This window comes from Amphibalanus amphitrite, unplaced genomic scaffold (genome assembly GCF_019059575.1).
Source record: "Amphibalanus amphitrite isolate SeventyFive unplaced genomic scaffold, NRLGWU_Aamphi_draft 000122F_arrow, whole genome shotgun sequence".
Lineage (NCBI taxonomy): Eukaryota > Metazoa > Arthropoda > Thecostraca > Balanomorpha > Balanidae > Amphibalanus > Amphibalanus amphitrite.
In genome coordinates this window covers 222,301-242,433 of record NW_024881617.1, presented here as the reverse complement: position 1 = coordinate 242,433, position 20,133 = coordinate 222,301, and the positions used below count along the sequence as shown (strand labels likewise).

The 20,133-nt window shown below is 47.2% G+C and overlaps 1 long non-coding RNA gene across 2 annotated transcripts in view; it reads right to left on the bottom strand.

Annotated features, from left to right (window-relative positions):
- The window catches only part of LOC122381554, a 50,073-nt gene that overhangs the window by 2,022 nt on the left and 27,918 nt on the right, over window positions 1-20,133 (bottom strand). The window contains exons 1-5 of one of the 2 annotated variants that reach the window (XR_006256540.1): window positions 18,817-19,650; window positions 15,452-15,496; window positions 11,611-11,745; window positions 5,684-10,270; window positions 3,654-3,939 (exon numbers count right to left, since the gene is read on the bottom strand). This is a non-coding gene — a long non-coding RNA (uncharacterized LOC122381554). Of the gene's footprint in view, window positions 1-3,653; window positions 3,940-5,683; window positions 10,271-11,610; window positions 11,746-15,451; window positions 15,497-18,816; window positions 19,651-20,133 lie in introns of those variants that run through there. The other variant, XR_006256541.1, reaches the window with a different exon arrangement.

Here is a 20,133-nt window from a genome sequence, read left to right as displayed (position 1 = left end):
AGCCCGGTTCCGACTATGAGGTTGCTTCAGGCCACATCAGGCCACATCAGGCCAGATCAGGCCAGATCAGGCCCAATCAGGCGTTCAGGCCAAAGTTGAACGTCGGACGCTCGGCCTGATCAGACCGTATGGGACGCCAGACGCCAGACGTCAGGCGACAGGCGTCAGGCCGTCGGTCTGCCTCACCAAATATCTTTTAAATGTGTGCGTGTTTTTTTTTTTACCAGCGAGAGCGAATTGCGATTTTCTAAATAGCTTACAAGTCTGAGCATGAGCAGCCCGGCGCGGTTTGGCGCAGCTCGTAACGCTTATGCGAGGCTTTTATCTCAGCAGCCGCTGGGCCGATTGACCTATGGTCTTTTTTTTGTTCGGTATAGCCTCATCCCCATCCCTTCCAGCTCGAAATTGACTACTCATGATGCATCGAGGTGACTGTCGTGGCACGTGTGAAGTCAAGGGTTTCATAGTTGTTTCGCTCGGTCAAAGTAACGATTTTGATAGGCTCATATCTCAGCCAAATCTGTGGCGATCGACCCATAGTCTTTTTTGGTATCTTCTTCCCATACCAGACTATGTACTCTCGATGCATGTTTGTTGCCCCTTCCCCTGCACGTGCCACGTGCAAAATGAAGAGGTGTCAAATTCGCTCTCATTACAACAACTAGGTAAATGCTGGGCCGATTGCGCTGGAGCTTCATATGTCGGTAGGCGTCCACCGGACAATGCATTTCAACGTTTCACATTTGGGGTCCTACTGCACGTGCGCACGTGGACCGCTTCCACATCTCAAGAACGGCTGGGCCGATTGCTCTCAAATTTGGTACACCGTTAGAGATCGACTAGAAGGGTGTCCCACACAAGTCAGTTGGGGTCTTGGTTGGGGTCCAGTATGCACGTGCGCACGTGCAGACTGCTGCTTCTACATCTCGAGAACGGGTGGTCCGATTGCGCTCAAATTTAAAGTACACTGTTACGGACTGGTTAGAAGCGTGTCCCGCACAAGTCAGTTGGAATAGGTAGGTATTGTTTCGCACTTCCTCGTTTGATGAGCTCAACTCTCGTGCTCGCCCGTTTGTCAGCTCCAAAGACGTTTTACTGGTATAATCGCTCTATATAATGAAAACCTGAAACCGATAATCTTAATCATACTGCGTAACATGTTTTAATGTGGTTTTAAGTAATAAAAACATGATTTTTATCGAAAATCTAAGAAGAGGCTAAAAGAAAACAGAAAAGACATGCATGTTCTTATGTTGTAGGTTCTTATGTGCTTTGCAGACAATTACCACACTAACAAAGATATAAGCATTGACGCAACTCAACTCCGAGAAATAAGAGCCCGTTGTTTATGACACTTTTCATGTCATCATGTAGGGTCTCGATTAGCTTGACCTAAACAAGGTTTGCTTTTTTGCTCACACATAGGTACCCGCTGTGGTTTCCCGCCACAAATTTATCTTGCACATGGAACATGTCGACTTAAGAGTTTAGTTTCTTGTCTTCCCGTCAAATTTCTTTGGTCTGGAAATGAGTCTCCCCGGCCAAGCTGCCATTCGATATAGGAAAGGTCCTTTTGTGCCGTGGGGTCCAGGGGGGCGAATGGAGTAGCGATTGGTTCCATTCAGTCCGAGTCATGACAGAGAGTCACGGGATCTAGGAGAGGTAGCGGGAGCCTGTTCGGTGCCGGCGACGATGAGTTTAGTTGCCGCAGAAGACACCGCAACAGCTCGGCAGAGGTTCGTGGCATCGAGGGCGACCGAGAGCGAGTGTCCTTCTCGAGCAAACTTTCCAAAAGTTTACTTTCATCCCTCCCTGGTGTTTGCTGGAGCGGCTCATATCAGGCGCAGCCATCCGTTACTGTTCTAAGCTAGGCCTCCCGGCCCGGGAGCTCAGACGGGGAAGGTGGACGAGCTGGATTTCTTATGCGCGACAGGTCAGGCGGCTGTAAAGGCTGTCTTGAACCTGGATCTTCCACCATAGCCCGATTTATTTCTCGTAAGCTTGAATGGTTATCTTGCTACGATATTGATGAGTAGCACATTATTTTTTGGAATCAATTTTAAAAGAAACGCTAATTTGGTTGAAATAATGTTGGACTTGTCGAAACAAACGTTCATAATTAATTTAAACAAAACAGCAATCAGTAGCAACCATGGGAGTTATTCATCCTTCAAAGCCCGAAATGACACAAATTAGGCCACAATAAAAATCAAATAAAAAAGAACCATGCGCAACGTCTCGTGCCTAATTCATACTGGGTCTGTTTTTTTATGTGCATTTATATAAATAGGCACTTTTATATTGCAGTGTCAAAAAGGGCACGATTTCGAATACCACGCATTGTCACGTCGCAAATGCGCCAATGCAAATTCAAAATGGCGGGCGCAGCGTCAGGCCAGATCAGGCCGGATCAGGCGCAAAAAGTTGACTTGAAGTTAACTTCGGCCTGAGCCCTGTTCGGGCAGCGCATCCTATTGCAAAATTTTGCACCACGCATGCGCAGTTGGGGTCTGTCGGGTGCCAAGCTCCGCCCTTCGGCGTATGACGTCACACGTGTGACGTAGGCTCGCGCAAAATCTTTCAGTTTTGCGCAAGAAGAAAATAGTAGCTGCAGGAGGCGAAAGTGGCGCGGATTAAAGTTTACCCTCATAGATTTCTTATTGTAAGTGGTTAGTATGGTGTTGTTTTGGTATCATTGTCTTTCTTTTCAGTGGCACATTGCTATTAACCACATTTGAACGCATTTTACTTAGTAACTGAACGAAACACACCAGTCCATCCGCGCCACGGTTCGCCGCGTGTCGCGTGGCCCTCGGCTTTGCGAACCGGCGGAGAGGGGGCGGAGCATGGGCGGAGCCAGGCGGCTGACATCATCGCATGTGTGACTTCACACTCAGCAAAATATTTTGCGCGGACCCGAACAGGGCTCTGATCTGGCCTGAAGGTCTGATCAGGCCAGTTCAGGCCGGATCAGTTGCTCCGGTTCGCACTAGCATGCCGTCAGGCCGTAAGCCTTTTCCAGCCTTTTTGGGAATTATTGGGCCTGATCTGGCCTGATTGGGCCTGAAGTGACCGTAGTCGGAACCGGGCTTAACACGCTCTTCCGATCCCAAATAAAGTCTACGAGTATTTTGTATTATTGTTACTTGAATGAGATAAGTTAGACAAAAATAAATAAGTTACAGAGAAATATGCGAGCTGTGCAGCTTTGTGTTCGAAACATTCATAAATGTTTGTGCACTATGTGCATTGTGCAATGTGCATGTGCAATGTGTTGCCTTAATAATATAATTTTAATATAACGTTTATCTAGAAGCTGTTTCAGAGTATGGACAAACTTTGTATCGTGCCTTAAAAGATGCAGTAGAATGATTTTAACTCACTACTATGAAATAGAAAAAACAAAACGAAGGCAGATAATTTAAAATATAATAATGAATACATTGTTGATATCTATTATTTTCTCCTTGAAACTCATCCTCCCGTTGCCAGCCCATATTCCTGCTGCTTCCATGGGATACCCAGAAGGTAGCTCATCCGCCCATCACATGGCCTTCACTAGCCAGACGGCGGGCATTGTGGACTACACGACTTCTTGGCCCATATCCAAGCCCCCCCCCGTCCCCTCCCCTCCCCACGCGGCAGACGCTCACCCACTCCATCAGGCGTTGAGCGACTGCCGTAGGAGAGAGCCCGACGGGCGGCGTAGAGACGAGAGCAGGAGCGAACGGGAGACCGCCACCAGCGCCGGCCAATTGGAGTGGGCGTGGTCTTGTGAGTGGGCGTGGCGGTCGGTCGGTCACGTCAGATGCAGCTCCGGTGGAGAGGAGAGAGCGCTGACTCGCTGCTCTCTCCCTTCAAGCACTCTCTCTGTCGTTGCGGCTCCGAACTGATGGGCGACTGCCATCGCCCGAACTTGGAGAGTGAATGCAGACTTTTCTGCGAGGCAAACGGTTAGGAGAGTAAATGATGTGAAAAATAACTTCTCAAAATGACACTATACGATGGTTTCCAATTTCCATGGTCACTTTCTTGATGAGTAGGAAAACCGTAGTAAATTGCATTAGTATCGAAAGGAAAAATATCGGCACTTATAATTTGTACGATTAAATTCATCGAACGTGACACAGTTTACAATTTTTTGTGATTTTTTTAAGTATCCGGCGATCGATTCTATGAATCACTATACAGGGTGTTCGCGAAAATATGTCATGATTTTAATTGCTTTGTAGGAAAAATTGCTTAAACGCACGTGTATGTATTTATGCTCATTTGAAGGAGCACATTTTCAAGTTTTGTTTCATATGCATTTTAATTGATAATGTTAAAAACCCTGCCTTCTACAGAGCGAAAAACAAATATCACCAAAAAGCACTTGGAGTCGATGTCCGTTGTTTCCGTGCGACAACAGTTCGGTGCATGCTTTGATGCGTCCGCTGCACCCCTTGCAAGGCGATTTTTTACTGCACATGCAACTTACTACCGAAGTGATCGTTAAAAATCAAATGAATCCTAGAAAGTATGAGAAGAAAAATATTTATAGTCATTTAAACGATAAAACAGATCACCCATTTGTTCAACAAGTTGCTATCCAGGACCATCGGCGAGCTCGCGCAAGATGCGGGTTGCGGTCCTACATGTCTCATTATATTATTGATGATGACATGGGGATTATCCCCTACAAGGCCAAGAAACAGTAGGTGCTGTCTGGGGTAGAAAAGGGCTAAGGCTCTACTTTGGCCTTCGAGGATAAAAAACCAAAATCAATTCTGAGCACCGTTCACAAGCCATGCCCGGTTAACCAGTGAAGCACACATTCACCTTCATGAAGGTGCCGACGGCCAGAACAAACGGTTTGGGTGGATGGGCCACCCTCAAAGGTTAAATAAGAACACCAGCTCCACAGTCCGAAGGTCATTGCTTGATTTGCGATAGACGCTCATGGTGTCGTGAGGCCTTCTTCCTAAGACTTCAAATTGAAACAACACCACTGTCGCTGAAAACTGCTGCATGGGAGTGCTCTAGAAGTTTTAGCGAGAAATGTGGGGTAGCTCGGGGCTGGACAGTGGTCGAAACGCTGCAGACATGCCCACAGGTAGGATGGGCTCAAGTCCACACTTCGAAAATTGCACTCCGGTGCCTAAACAAAATGCTAGGGCCCGTTTCTTGAGCAGGAGGACCCCTACCCCCTGGTCGGCCCTCTCACTTGTTGTCACCCCCCTCGACCTTTACCTGTGTGATATCTGAAGTCCGGGGCCTACAGGAAGACGGCCAAGAATCTGTCTCAGCTGATGATAGTGATTCCAAAGGCCGTCCGTGTTATCACTTCTAACACGTGCGTGCGAATGAACCGTTATGTGAAATTTCTAGGTGACACATGCATCCGCCGAAAAGGGGGTCATATAGAAAACAGCGTGCGAGGTGCGCCCGGTTCGACATTAGGCACTGAAACATGTCTGTAACAAAACTTGAAGATCCGGGCAACACACTTCAGCAAGACATTTGAACATAGCTTATTTGAGCTGGCGATAATGGCGAAACGAAATCATGACATATTTTCGCGAACACCCTGTACATTAGCACGAATGACAGTACACAATACGACAATCACGTGTTAACGGTACACAGACAAACATCACGATAGCACCTTCTTTATTCAAAGCACATCAATGCTGTTCCAGACCTGAGTCCTCAGTGGACTTCCGATGGTTCAGGAGGCTGGAGCTGTTCCAATGATAGCTGGTCTCGTGGAGCCTTCGATCGGAGTCTGCTCCGTCCGTGGTCCGGGGACCGAGACTCGAGCCGAGCCCGAGAGGTCCGGACCAGAGACCGGACCGGTCCCTCGGGGACCCGATCTCCTTGAAGTCTCGAGGCGCCGTTCCTCTGGCCCCGGGACTGCACCGGTTTCTCGTAGAATGTGGGACATTGTTGTTCCTGTTGGGCAGAGTCACTTCTCCCACCCCGCTACCCATGATTCCCATGTCTCTACAGGCGGTGTCAGAAGCCCAGGACGGTATCCATAAGACGCCCCCCCCCCCTCCCACGACCTCCCACGGGGATGCGTCGGTAGCTCTTAGAGGGATGGGCAACAGCTTCAGCCAAATGAATATTTGCCAAGAGCTTTTGATCTCAGCCAAAGTGAGGACGAAAAGACGCTTCGTCGCGAGTGTATTAGATCGCAAACAAAAACGTGCTCTAATTAGCGCGTCATTAAGCCATTAGCAGGGATGAGGATAAGCTTCTCTTTGTCTGATCAAAAGTGCATGTTGCGGTCCGCTGTGCAATTATGAAGCTTCACAATGGACATGCTTTAGTGGATCTCCAGCTTAGCAATAGCGATGTGAATAAGGTGCCGTAAGAAGGCATTTTATTACGCTGTGCTATGATGAAAGAATGTGAATTGTCTTCGACGTTCCTATCTCTTATTGATGGTTGAAACCATTTTAGATTACTTCCAGATTATTTTTGAGGATAGTTAGCCTAGATGTGCATTGTGCATTAAAAGAAAATGTGTTCATCAGTACGTTATCTGTCAGTTAATTCATTGCTATCCATAAACGCTATACTGGCCAAAACGGTTAGCAGTTTGGAAATATTTTATCATCTCCATATACCCAACAACAAATAGAAATTTTGAGATTCTAGCTGTTTGAAAGGTAATAAAGCTGTTTGTGTAAGGTAATACCCCCTGATTAATGCTCAAAGCCTGTGGCTCCCACCCTCCTGGGACGAAACTATCGATGTTTGTCGAGCCTCCTGCCGGTAAAGAGGTGCCGGGTGGCGCATATTCACAACGTAAACACAACAGGCATTCAGGTCATAGGCAGTCGACTTATATTGCACCTTGAGCCACTCCCTAACATTCACCTTTTGTCACAAGCCAACGATGATATACGCATTATCACATCAAGGCTTACAAAATTACAGTATATCACGCGAGCTGAACAAGATACTGGCCGGGCCCGGGAGTGCCCCGACTCGACACCTAAATGTAGGTATGCGAGTGCGGCTCGGCTGCTGAGCGTGCCGGTGCACAAGCTGGCAACCAAGGCGGCAGCGCAGCTGGACAGCCAGGCAGCGCAGCGCAGAACAGTGACGGCACCTCCCCAAACCGGCGACAGGGGTGTGGCTTCAACACCCGATTTTGGGGTGCCTCCGCTCTATGAGAAATGGTGAGAAATGGGAATATGTGTGTCTAATATCAGTAATAACTATATTCAATAAAGCTGAAACGATAAGTTTCCTTTCCCAAAACGAAATCTCCCCAATATCGTTGTGAAACTACGCCCCTGTAAAATCAGATGAACAGAACGCCGCGATATAGGCACCACGATGGGCCGTCGCAAAACAAAATGAGCTCAACTTATTTCGGTTGGTGAGGAACAGTGAGACAGAGGCCGCTTCAGAAAAAGGCGGTCAGGCGAGCAGGATCAGCCAGTGGCAACAAGCCCTAGCCCGATACTGCAGACGCGATAAAATACATTAACAGGTAAATACAATGCATGAGGAAGCTAACCCGCTATAGCCCTGGTGGAAGGACATTACTCGATAATAAAAGATAGCCACAATGATCGTCATGACACAGTGGCAAGTGTCTATCATATAGGAAGGCATATGAGATTGGATTGTAAAATGTTACGTCTACAGTGAGGAGGATAAAGACTAGTGCGATTGTCCATTATAGACGATAGATAATTCAGGGCATGAGCGTCGCGCACGCCTGTGTTTCGCTAATCCACATCGGCCTAACAATTTTGAGTGGAACAAATATTAATGAAGATTTATGATTGGTGTCTGTTTTAAAAAGTGTTACGTTTCCGGAAATTTCTGAACATTTTTCCAACGTTGCCAATGATCCGGATTAGTTGTTTTCGAATACCGTTCTTACAAAATAAACCTTTCATATTCGTTAACCTATCATTTTCGTGTAAAACTATTCTTTTTCAGTAGCTTTCCTCATGTTGCTAATTCTCTGGTCATATTGCCGAGCGTATAATTTAATGTTCCGAACGGTCGACAGCCGATGTTTATGTCATTACTAAAATTAATCCGTGTCAATTTAGAATCAGCTTCAGTCATATTCACTTTCCTAACAACAAGCATTCATATGGAATGAAAGGCGCTAACAGGTTCAAGACGTTTCATAACGGGGAACAAGTAGCCTTAGGGAAACAGGACGTAACGAACGACATACGAAACGATAAGAATACGTACAAACATGTTCTCTCAATCGGTTACATCACCAACCTAGGGTGTAATACGCATGCTCTTACAATGCCAGACGTAGGAAGAATTGCTACGCAGAAAGAGAGCTAGAGAAAGAGACGAGCTAGAGAAGAGAGACAGATAAGCGAAAAGCTGCAGCTCACTCAGTAGAGCGTGTGGCGGGTGATTACAGGGCTCATGCAGGGTAGGACGGTTCGCTCTAGACACAAGCCCTCCGGAGAAACAGAACCAAGTACACAGACAGAAAGCGAGTTACAACAGAGACGGAGTAGTATAGAGCAGATAGATAGAGAGAGTGACAGACGAGCGCTACACAGTTTCAGGTCACCAGGCGGCGGGAGGTCCGCCGGCGGCTCAGCACGAGCTCAGCCACCGGCGAACGCCCCTCGGTAAGCCCTGTGTGATTCACTTCAACGCCAGTACACTAGTGGGCATCGGATGCACGAAAAGCAGCGAGCCAGAGCCGCTGTTGGGTCCGCGCGCGCCGACCCTCAGCCTTTGAAGGAGGACCGGCGCGACCGGGCCCGGCCGGGCCGCCGCGCGCGCCCCTTCCAGGCGGCACCAGCTCGGCTGGCGGCGGCCACTGCACCCGGCGGGGCCGGCCGAACCGAGCGCAGACCGCACCCCACAGCACCCAACAGGCTCCGCGCGCAGAGAAAGACCTGAGCAGCAGCCTAACATGGACCACACAGTGCGCCAAGGAGGGAGTCCGAAAGGCCACGGAAAGCGCGCGCGTTCCGACTCTTCCATTTGCACATTGAAATGCCGTGCTGAAGCTGTGCACAATGCCGATCTCGGGCAAGATCCGGTTTAGTGCCAGAAATACGAGTTTGCGTTTAGTTCAGTCGCTCTAAGCGTTAGACGTGCTGTATGGCACTAACTGTAAACATGACTTTCCTTGAACGTCCCCTCAGAACTATTTGACAACATATTCTGAAGAAAAAAAAACATTAGGAATGGTGCTGTGCATCATTCCATTCCAGTACGACTAGCTATTCTATCACTTTAACTGTGGGTTCAAGAAAATAGTTCTGAAAGTCATCTCCACGCTGTTGCCATTTTTCAGCACGCGATCACGCAGTGCCCCATTGATTGTGTCTGTCGCCAGGCCGAGCTGAGGCAGCCTGGGACGGGCCCGCGGGCGATGCCTGGGGGCATCATGGCCCGGCCTCAGTGGTGGAAGGCGGTGGCCCGAACGCCTCGCGTTCACGGCACTTCAGAGCGTCACTTTTCCAGCGTGACTGACATGAAAGGACTGGCTAGCCAGATGCTTCGCATCGGCGTGCGTAGTGCCACCGCAGAACGTTAGGACGGGAAGAACGGGACCCAGGACTGGGAGAAGCTGGCGTCCGAGCAGCCCACATAAAAAGCTTGCCTCACACTGGATAGAGACAGAAAGCCGGCAGAAGAGAGAGCTGACACCGAGTGAGGTGTGATGGTGAAAACTGGCCCACCTTCAGGCACAGGATGGTGCGCACAGGTGCCATGGGCGCTGACGCCCTCGCGGGCAAATCCTAACTAGTAAATTGGACTGAGAAAACATCAACGCCCTAAGACGGCGCGAATAGGACTCGAAGAAGTCGCAACAGTATCTTTGTGTATCAAAAACCATCCAGGCTAGCATAATGCTACCTTGGACAGGGATATTAATAATGTCTATGTACAGCTCACTCAATTGAATGCTTCACAGCATCAGTTGACACGTAGCTGAGTTGGCTACGTGGCTACACCACAGCTATACAGGGGCTGTGCCGGCCTGCGGGCGCCAACGCTGGGCCTAGAGGCGAGCGGGGCCTCTGGCGGGCCGCCGTCCACAGGACGCCCCGTCAGCCGGCGCCGGCCCACTACGTTACGAGCAGCCGGGCCAGGCCAGCGGCCAGCAGGAGGGAGGTGGAAAGGCGGACGGTCGCGGATTTGTTACATCGGTTCTTTTTGCAGAAGCACAGTGATCCGTGTCCGCTGCTTTCTTCCATACACACGTTGCCCACTATGAACGGATTGATGTGCATCCTATCCGTACACGTCCGGACGACCTTTTCATACTCTGAAAGTACAGGCGGCATTCATTCGCACTGGATGCCTGCGGCTGCCCTCAGGCATACAGATCAGAGACGCCGAGCCCGGCGCTCCCCGGGACCGTCTGATGGCGCCGCGCCACTCACCAACAGAATACATTTACATTTAATTTGGAAATGAGAATTCTGGGCAGCGCTCCTAAACTCCTGCATAAATTGATTGTTTTATTATTAATAGCGTTTTCGGTCGTGAAGGAGACAACCTTATCGATTTCACTTACATTAACATCGACCGTTCCGTGAAAGCAAATGCTTTAATTTCTAACGCTTTAAATTGAGTAAAAAATTTGCATAAGCATAAGACATATTTTGGTTTTTTTTAAAGCACTAAAAGTAGTGCAATGATGCACAGCCGGCAATCTTGAAATCAAAAGCTGATGGAATGTGATCGACCGATTTGATGCTAATCTGCCTCATGAGTGCTTTCTGCTATTGAATACTTTGCAAATAAACTCAGACTGCGGCGCGGTACTCTCCGCTCGCTCGTAAATGGAATAGATTCAGACGAAGACAGTCTCATAACTTAGCCGAAGCACCACATTTCTTTCCAGAGGAGCGCCCCGTCACTTTACAGCTTATTGCATTTCGTCCGGGAACTGAGAGAATAAAACTCGACGCACCCGAGACGGTAAGACAGCCCCGGGGGAGCGTGGGCTCAGCGTTCACGCAGCAAGACATGTCATGGTGTCTCTAGAGACACAGTTCGGTACTGTTTGGCACTGGGGATGCATGACTCAGGTCTACACATCGGCTACCGCACATGCCGACTGAAGCGCACCAGAGAGTTAGGGCGGGCTGCGCGCGCTCCAGGAGCGGCGCACTGCACGGTTATATAGGTATACACAGGGCCTGAGACCCGGGGGCGGGGGCACAGGGACCTGCACTGGCGGGGCTCATGCCGCATGCAGACCAACAGTGGCGCCATCACTCTGCCCGGCAGATCGATATATGGGTTATCAATTGATGGAATGTCGGGCGGTAATTATATATTGCCTCAGAGTGTACTTTTCCTCTTCGTCGGTCTGCATGGATCTATGTATAGTGCAGAGGGTTGCTGGCTTTATTTTCTATTCCTATTATATATCATAAGCATTTAAATACTAGCGTTGATACCCGCTACGCCTAAGTATATAACTGAAAATTAACCGTCTATAAAAATAGACATGTGCCCGCCTGAGATCACGAAACTTTTACCTGTAGTATTATATAGTGTCACTGCTACTGCTTGTATTAAGGCCTATTCTTTTGCTGACTATTGACTATTCTAAACCTTGACCCTAACCTTATTTTCCTTTATAGGTATACTGACCTGTGTCGATATTTTCGACGATTTTGACGCACCAGCCCTTGCATGGCGCTGTCGGTGGCCGGTCAGTGTAGTTGAACGGGCTCATGCACCGACTGTCGTCGATGCTATTGCACGAATAGCAATGCAGCACTTCATCTGCAGACAGAGGTCAAGGCCGGTCAGTGTACACGTCCATCGCTGATTGGTCAGCTGCTAAGACGGGCGTCCAATGGCATGCGACACCCCGGATCTGGTGACGGCTGCGTCAGCCATCTTGAGGACGGGAATATTGCGGTGACCAGGGAAACTTGCGGCCAATTCCGGAGGCCGTGGTTGGCTGACCACGGTATTAGTGGCGATCAAAGTAGAGCTCTGATCGGCGCATCAGAGCCGCCGATGATGAGGTCGTTACTGCAAATGATGAGGCTGTCAGGGATGCTTAATCTGAATGGATGAAGGACCCTCGTCGCTAGGTCAGCTTCCGAATTCATGCTTCAGTTCCTAAGGGCTTTGAGCTCAAACTATAGGCAAAAAAGGCGATATAATGTTTTAATGGTACGCATGAACGCAGAAAATATTTTAGGCACTGCATGTGTAGCTTACATTGTAATGTTTGTTGGAATATGAATTTGAAAACTTTTAATAAAAAAACGTTTTACGTGGACATGCGATTGATCATCAGGAAAACTACACCTAAGGCGATTCATACTTACCTCGAGTCACCTATTTCAAAGGATCAAGACATCAACGTTGTTATATTTTTGACATAAGGCAATGGCATTGACACGTTGTTTTACCCTGGTCAGAGACTTGAGGAGCAGTTAAAATGACACTATAAACGTTTACGATGTCTTAAAAATTATCCTTCTAATTTTAGTGTCATATACACATGTTCACCTTCAGACAACGATAGACCATTTTCCGATGAACAGACATTTTGACATGCTTGGGGAGTACACCTATTCAGCGTCATCAAATCAACAATCTGCGACCACTTGGATATACCATGCAGAACGATAAATTTCAAGTACAGTGCGAGAAGTCAGCAGCCAGAGTTCGCATTCGTGCTTCATTCCAGGTCCCTTGCATGACGTTCAAGAAAATGCATCAAAAGTACTCACAACATGCTGAACCAGTCTAGAACATGTTATATAGCATGAGGGCGGCCGCTGACCATTGTTCATCTTTGCTTTTTATTTTCTCATTTTTTCTTGCGATTTAACATGAATAGTTATAGGTTATAGGTACTGATGGAATCACATAAATGCAAAAAAAAAACTTTAATACTTCTAAAGTCTAAGCTTCAACTTACGTTCGTATGCCAAAAGTTAATTGAAGTTGATAGAGCTATGCCCCTTTTCTCCAAAACTTCAGTTATGTTCATATGCCAAAGTTTGTGACGCTAAGATATCAGTAATAGGGCTACTATACTGAAACACACATTATATTTGGCAATATGTTATATCCTCCTCAGGTAACACACTATTAACTACGCCAGCTCCACAATAAACACCTTGTCCTGCAAAAGAAATTAAACACAGATAATGCAATGTTTTGACCGTTTATAACAGTTTTTACCTTTGATAACAGCAAAGCCATACACGCTGCTAAGTATTATCAATACTTAGAATATATCACTTTTTAATTCAAAAGGAAAAATCAGTTCCAGCTACATCATGTGGTTGCAGGTATTCGCTGCACATTTTACAAACCCTATAAATTGCTATGAATTTGTTTTGAAGTCATTCTGCTACATTAGTTATCTGAGACTTTAAACAAAACCGACAGAATTTGGTTTATTCGCTAAGTACATTTATCACATTTCTCCTATTCGATGTCAAGCGCTAGGGCTGTGAATCTACGATCTTCGCGCGCGCCCCTGCCCTGTGAATTGACGGTGTCGTGCCCTTTGGCCGTGCGCGGTACACTTCGGCTAGGGTTCGGCTGCCGACGGCTCGTGTGAGCCTGGCAACCGGCGATAACAGCTCACGGTCAATACCTCGCCTCTGTCTGTGTGTCTGTGTGTCCCAGCAGACAGGTTAACGGGCGTGTTTCTCGAGGTGTCGTTTAACAAAGAATTCACTCCAAATCCAATAAAAAGCGTTTCAATTTGGTGTTTTAAGGTGATTCGTTTCTAACATACTATTATTTACTATGCTCGCAAGAGACGCATGAGACATTCACATTTAAAACATTTTAGAAACGTGCAATGTGAACGTAGTTAATTGACAGCATTTACGAACCACGATGTATAGGCATTCCCGAGGATAAAAATAAAAACACCGACTCACAGACAACGAAGCCCTATCAGCTACACGTGTGCCACTGTCATATCTAGAAGCTGCTAAAAGCGTTCGATTAGTTTGCCCTTTTACTCGAGCTTTGTAATGTCAAATTAAGAAATCGTTATTAAATAGGCGTGCTGGCTTTGATCACGTTCACCAAAGCCCACTACTTTGACAACCGCACAGTGTCTCCATTCTACTGAATAACATTTACCCATCACGTTTCTATCACCATTTAGTTTGACTATAGTACATTTGTGCAGCGTGATACGTCAGTGGCAGCTACACACAGACATACTGACAGAGTCAGAGGAAAGCGGAGAGCCCGACGAGACAGCAGCACGTGGCACGTGTTACTTACGGCCGAGGTGTGAGGGAGACGCAACAGATCGGTCAGCGTCCGGCGCCGCGCGAGCGAGCGCATTGGTTTGTGGTGAGGGAAACAGCACGTGACACGGGAAAGTCAATGACAAATCAGAACAGAGACATCACAACGATAAACAAACAACTAGGCCTATGTTCCTAATCTTTGCTAGATCTATTCACTTCAGGAAATGCAGATTAAAGCTAAGTTTTTGTTCTATTTATTTTATCTAATTATCGCACGATATCTATGCTTAAGACTCGTTTACATCTTTTCACATCATACGAGCATTATTGTTTAGTTTCAGTCAGTGACACGATTATTCCGTAAACATAGTAGCTAAGAAACTTAATCGAAGTGTTCGTTAGTTTTAATCAAACTATTATGTTACCAGATCCCATCTTAATTACTTAGGCAACGAACTATATTCTTCAGTCTCAAAATTGCGTGTTATTCTCTCCTGTAACATTGCAATAAGATTGCATCAACTGCAGTTTGTTTTCCTGTTTTTTTTTTATATATCAAACTAATCATCACATGAAAGGTGTGTGAAATTATTTGCCTATAAAAAGGACGTCTATCAAATAATTATGCTATTTTTCTGTGAATGTGTATAACCTTGACGAGGTGAGTGTATCAATGCCGAATAAAATGTTGAATTTTATCTAGACTTGAAGGCATGGAATGTTTGCTAAATTGTGTGAGCAATGCTCAAGCAGATGCAAATGTGAGGCGCTAAAGCAAGTAAGGCAAATAACATGCTAAGTATCAAAGACGTCACAGCTTTGGCTGCTGCATTCGTTAAAGGGAAGCGATAGCAAGGTCCGCTAAAAGCCAAGTATAATGTATATGTGTGTGGTAGAAGCGTATTGGTATCCCAGTCTACTAGCGAATTTTACTTTACGTGTCCTGTATCTTTATCACGATGCGATACGCTGGCATTTCCAAAGCATTGATAATTATGAATGCAAAGTTTAGCTTAATCCTATGTGTTTACTGAAAAGCTGTTCGCGTTTGTTCGAAATTCTGAGCACACACGATTTCGTTCAATACAGGTTCAAAAGAATCATATTTCTCAATTGAAATTCGATCATTTCATGTAGTGTATCGCTTATTCAAAGCCTGCCGATTTGTTTGTGATACAAAGTAAAGCAATGAGGCATGCGTGAAGTAGTTCGAACGTTTCAATGCCCGAGCTTGAGCCACCACTTACCCTTGCAACCTCCGTCTGCATGTGTTGCCCCCATCAACAGCATCACTGCCGAAAAATAGCATTCACGTTAGAGCATGGCAAATGCAGGCTATACATAAGGTCTGAGAGGCATAAGGATAGGCGTATGACACAAATTGGCAAACCAATCTCCCAAAACAGTTAAAAATTCACAGATTCACATGAAAATGAATAGGTAACAGTTTAGACCGTTATCAACACACAAATCACCAGGGAAAATGATGAGGGAATTCAAGTAGCCTCTCCTCTTATTCACGTAAGCTTTCAACGTGTAATAACTGTAACACCGTGGTAAAACATGTGTAAAACACGACTTCTGGCACCGCGGTGCCGGCGCCTGTTGTGACGCCACCTCAGGCGAGGCACGGTCGCTATTATTGGCCACATTAGCAGGCAGGCGGCCCGGTCTGTTCAGGGGACGCTGCCAGGCCAACTGTCAGTGGCGGTGGTCGCCAGTGGGTCACGGTCGGGTCGGTGGGAGGGTTGGTGTTGGAAGGGTCGTTGGATGCTGCTGGTGGGCGGAAACAGACGCGAGGGAAAGGTCTCAGGACTGCAGTAGTGGGCGAAAAAACAGCAGACACTGTTCGGAGGAGAGAGGCGCTGCCCGCGCCAGGATTAGTCAGAAGCGGAAGATGGAATTGGCATCGTTCTTGTTTACATGCGAAAACCAATTTCAGAAAGAAGCGATTGCCGATAGGCATATCCTATCGTAGTGTAGGCATGCTTTATGAGATGTCGATTGTCGATCTTACAGAGACTAACGAAGAGAACCATAATACAGGGCGATCACTAAAGATTAAATTAAACTAAGGTGTGAGTACCACGCTATTATGCATAACCCCGATACCCAATGACCCTAAACCCAGTAGTCACACACTGCGCGCTAGCATTTCAGATTACGAATATGTAGTTCGAGGCGGGCCGTGCGGCACAGTATGATTTCAGGCGCTTGATGATAGCGCCATCTATGAACAGCACTGTGAAACGCAGGCCAGCTGGCTCCGCTAAGCGCTAGCAGTGCAGTCATTGCAGTGCAATACAGGATGACAGAGTGGAAATGCGTTGCCTGGGCCATGCAAAGAAAGCACCTAACATTTTTCCCTCTATATCACTTCACCTTGACAATTCATGATATGAAGGAAACAGAACATCTACCCACTAGAAATTTCAATGTTCGAATTTCCGACGTCATAAACTGTCATTAAAGTTTGTATGTAATACATATACATACGTCTGATATCTGCAGACAGCACCATATCATCACCCGTGGGTATGCATCTGCAGATAAAAACTCGACGCATAATACGCCGGATCGACGCGACACATTCCCGGAACACTACGCGCCACGCACATCCCGTAATTGTCGTACGTCTGTCACGTCAGCAGATCGACTCTGGCCGATAGACCAGAGCAGGGCCGTATAAGGTTACCACTGATGGTAGTGTCAGGAACCGGGCAGCAAGTGGTGTGCCGTGCACTCTACCGTCCCGACAGACGACATGCAAACACTCTGCCGCAGAGTGCAGTAATTGGTTTTGGGACGGAGTAGGGTAAGAACTAAGAAGTGAATAGAAAGTTGAGAGAAGTCAATGGAGATGGCATGTGTTATGTGACATCATAATGGTATTTGGTCATTGGATGAAGAAACTGATGGTAACTGAAGCTCAAAAAATAAATTGAAGTTTTAGCTATTGACTATATAAAACAGTTCACGGATAGAAAATATATTTACGGCTGGTATTTTGTTTTTCTTTTTGTTTGTGCGAGAGGGAGAGAGAGAGAGAGAGGGGGGCACAATGTCGGCGGGAGCGAGTCGAGGAAGTCAATAAAGCATTTCAGTGTGGTGGAAGTAACGATTTCCATGCCATTACATCCCGACTATAGTTGGTCGTTTCCCGAACTATGAGGCTTCACAAGGAATTCTTGGTCAACACGCAGCGTTGCAGGCCTAACATGGTCTATAGTTAACAACATTTCTCAACCAACCAGGATCTGGCAAAATTGGACGGCCAGCACTTTTAAATGAATTCAACTAAATGTTTCAATGCATTTTGCCATTCCTTTTATATAGCTAAGTCGTGCTGGAAGACTACAGCTCTGAACACAATTTGAAACAAGTTTTCGTATAAAACGATAGGCGATAGACAAGATCCATACCTATATATCTTCTTTAAAACCATGCTTCTTCAGTCTGGCAATCTTCTCATGGCCTATCTCGCACTACCTGTGCCCTCGAAACATAACGTCAGCAATAAATCATCGTGTCGCCGCTCTGAGGCGCTCTAATCGGTCGTCATCAGATGTGCTCCCATCCTGCAGCGCCGGTTGTCTGTGATCGTTTGTGTGACAGTCACACGTGCGTACACAGACGCCTCACAGCTGGGGTACGTCGCTCCGGGTACACTTGCGATTGTCTATCGGCCAGTCGCGACCCAGGCTGTCCTCGACAGAGTCGACAGGGTGAGGGATCCTTGTGCCATGTATTTACTACGCCCCATCTCATGGGGATAATGGTTTAATGCCGAGGTGTTTTTATTATAATTGTGGTTGATTTTAAATGAGCTGATGTAAGTTATACGCAGCAAAAAAGAAGTTCAGAACATTTCCAGAATATTCGCCGACAAATCACAATCACATTACAAGCATATCACATTACACAGTTGGCATTTTCTCTCTCTGGCATTTTCGTGTTTAAGTTTTACTTCCCACACTCAACTAAATGGCATCAATCATGCGCACTTTGCGTTTGGCTATCCTTGTATGTTGGTGTTGGGATCATCTCAAAAGACGTCCGTCTAACTAATGGCTGTTGGTTTTGCTAGTTGTTTCAGCGCCCGAACCACAACACTCGTTAATGGCTTCCTTCTTTCGTCCAGTGGTCATCGCCTCGCAGCATTATTTATGCTCAGACCAGGTTGATAAACATATACGTACAAGGTTCAAACCACCTGTCGATAAGAAATTAATATTTGATGCTAATGCTTCGAAACAAAAATAGCGCTATACTCCGATAGCCGCTTGCGTAGCTGGGCTCTGAATCGTTCTGAAATGTTTACGATTCCAAGGACTGTTATGCTTGCGAATTAAAACAGAACCACTCCCTATTCGTTTCCTGTGTTGTGGTTTGATTGAGGTGGAGTGGTTATATGTTGGATCTTGGATCTCGGTTGGTGAAATGAACATTAGAAGAAACCTCTCATTCGCCGAACGCTGAACACGGGAAGTTGGCAGATACCTTTAATTCGTGGACGTTTATTCCTATGACTTAGCACAAATAATGCCACAAAACTAATACACATATCCTTTCCATCCCTGGCCTTTCTAGGGATGCATCGTTTACAACATACCTGCCAGAAACCGAATTGGAGGCGACGTCCAGTTGGCCATTGGGATTGGATGCGGCAATCCGAAGTCAAAGGTCACTGTCAAAGGTCGAGCCCCGCTTCCTCGAACTGGTCCCTGCTGCTCACGCGTGGGCTGTATCCAGCCGTTCTAGTGCGGTTCGCTGTAGCTGACGAGGATCTTACGTAAACTGTGTGACTTGACTAGACGACTCATGGTCCTCACTTTGCTGTCCCACACGATTTCACAGTTTGACTCAGCCTGGCCTGACCTGAGCTGGTCAGTGGGTCGTGGTCTGATCACCAGCTCTATTAACTCGGGTAGAGCCCGAGCTTTGCTGCTTTTGGTAGTGCAGAATCTCGGGTCGATGCAGAATCTTTTCGTCGGGGAGATGTTAGGTGACCAGTGTATCTCACAGTCACCAAAGTTACATGCTATGTTGTTCGACCATCACCTGCAGAGTCGATTCAATACACCACCTTCAAAAACCAAGAAAAGGAGCAGAAAGTTCTCTTTAGTCTACTTATCTCTTGTAATCCGGTAAAACAGAGCCTTCCGTTTCTTCGACTAGCTTCTTGATGCTCAAAGCCTCCAGTCTCCAGAGTGACCACTGTCCAACACCGGAGTCTGACAGTCTCAGAGGACTTTCTGGGGCACTGAGCTTTTCCCTCGACCTCGAGACGCCCCCGGTAAGGTCACGTGTCACTGCCGCTGACTCTACCTGCCGGATGCACCGTCCGTCAGGATCGATGCGATGGGTACCCACGATCGTCGCCGTCGCGTCGCGCGCGACCCCAGTGCACCGTCGTTGCCGATGGGTCGGCCGGTCCGGAGGCGCGCCGCACACCGACTGGCGGTGGCTGCAGGCGGCGCCGCGGGCCGGCCGGCCGACGGTACTGATTTAGCCGTCCGACGAATACCAACCTTGGCGGAGGCCGGGCGGCGACCACCGACTGGTGAAGGGTGCAGACAACGCAGACCAGCCAACAACTCCGAGGGTGCAGAAGACGCGGATCAACCATCTCCGACTGCAGAGAAATATTGACCGTCGAAGGATTCCCAGTGCATTTTCATTGCATTTTCCGCCGACCTACTTCGAATAGGTGCGCTAACTGACGACAAGCTCCGAGTGCCCGACTGTACTGAGCGTCTTATCAGACAGCTGTCAGGCAGTCTTCTCTTAATCAGCGACAGAATTACCACGAAAAATCTAATAATGATTGAGATGATTGACGCGACCCACGTGGATGACCTTTTTCTATGCAACGTTCTATCTTTGACAAAATGTAATCGCCACTTCGTTGATTCATCTATATGCAAAT